The sequence below is a fragment of the Arachis hypogaea genome, chromosome 7 (assembly GCF_003086295.3).
Source record: "Arachis hypogaea cultivar Tifrunner chromosome 7, arahy.Tifrunner.gnm2.J5K5, whole genome shotgun sequence".
NCBI classification, from domain to species: Eukaryota; Viridiplantae; Streptophyta; class Magnoliopsida; order Fabales; family Fabaceae; genus Arachis; species Arachis hypogaea.
The window spans coordinates 70,961,880-70,963,427 of record NC_092042.1 but is presented as its reverse complement, the minus strand read 5'-3'; the positions used below and the strand labels follow the sequence as shown (position 1 = coordinate 70,963,427).

Sequence of the window (1,548 nt, the reverse complement as noted above, 5' to 3'; positions counted from 1 at the left end):
ACTTGACACTTAGCCATTATATTATCCCTACAAGAAAAAGCAATATTTGTAACAAAAAAAATTGTTGCAAAAAATCAGAATTTTAAAATAAAAGGATTTTGTAACAAAAAATGGGTCGTTGCAGTATGTTCCGTTATAAAAAGTTTTTGTAACAAAAAAAGGAACTGTTACAATTCAAAATAATATTTTGTAACAAATTTTTCTAATACAAAATATCAAAAGTCATTACAAAAGTGATAACAATATTTGACCTTTAAAATATTTTTCGTAATAATTTAAATTTTTGTGTCATAATATTTTGTTACAAAATACTACTTACTTTTGTAACATTTTTTATTCTTAATTTACAAAAATAAAAAGTTCATTTTAAAACATTTAAGTAAATAATTGATATATCAATTAATTTTTTAAACATGCTAACTTAACATTTATATAATATATAATCATATAGATAATTAGAATATCTTACATGTCATTAAGATTCTTTTACAATAAAATAAGTTCTAGAAATTCAACTAAACATAACTTTTTCTAACATAAAATTGTATCATATCGAATTTATAATTCTTGACTCTTCTAGCATATTTCAATCAAGTTGGCATCAATTTTGTACCCCTGAAAATATGAACAATGAAAACTAAAATTAAAAAACAACACATAATACTATCTTCATCAAAGTAAAAATTAAGTTAGAACTTACAAGTTAAAATTAACTAATTCTTTAAGAATCTATTCTTAAAGTTTAAAAATAGCCAATTAAGAATGTAAATTATCAAGAATTAACAATTCAATATATAAACTCAGGCTAATTAATCATAGTTCAATTCATTGAATTTACATAAGTATCAATTGTAAACAATCACTATCAATTGTCAATTCATTAAATCATAATTCAAATGAATACAGCTTCACCAAGTAGGTTCTCCCTGTAAACAGGGTCTTGGCTCCACAACACCTCAAATAGTTGGGTTGAATCATCACAGGTTATGGTTGGCACTCAATTAACATGCATTAACAACTTAAAAAATAATAAATGTAGAAAGGCTCAGAAATATAACAGCTTCATCAATCACAATATTTTCAAAAGCAGAATTGGCATTTGAAGCTGAATTATTATCCTCATAGCTAACTAGAAATACATCAAGCAGAAAACCCAAAATCAAATGTTTATTAAATCAGAACTCAACGTTTGGATAAAAGATTTATTGCCATGGAAGTCATTACTTAAAGTATTTTATCAACATCCTTCAGAATATCGACTACAACTGCATGCATGTCCTCCCTACTAGGTTCCTTCTTGGATTTCTTACTACCTTTTCCTTTTCCTAACTTATGTCCCATTTTTGCCCCAACCAAACACCTGAGAAGGGAAGTTTCCAGAAACAGTTTGACAAGACTACTTAATCAAAGTTAACAAGTTCTAAAACTATTTCGTGCAAACAATAGAATGCTAACAGAAATAGAGCAAGCACTACAGATAACATCATATGTAAATTGGGAAAAATACAATCAATTAACCTTGATCCTTCACTGAAGATTTTAACAGAT

The 1,548-nt window shown here is 26.2% G+C and overlaps 2 non-coding genes across 2 annotated transcripts; both read right to left on the bottom strand.

Annotated features, from left to right (window-relative positions):
* Positions 1 to 874: 874 nt before the first annotated feature.
* On the bottom strand, positions 875 to 985 carry LOC112704332 (small nucleolar RNA Z278). Its single transcript, XR_003154965.1, has one exon. It is a non-coding gene; the product is annotated as a small nucleolar RNA Z278 (small nucleolar RNA).
* A 53-nt stretch (positions 986 to 1,038) lies between these two features.
* Positions 1,039 to 1,131, bottom strand: LOC112704328 (small nucleolar RNA Z223). Its single transcript, XR_003154961.1, has one exon. It is a non-coding gene; the product is annotated as a small nucleolar RNA Z223 (small nucleolar RNA).
* Positions 1,132 to 1,548: the final 417 nt, after the last annotated feature.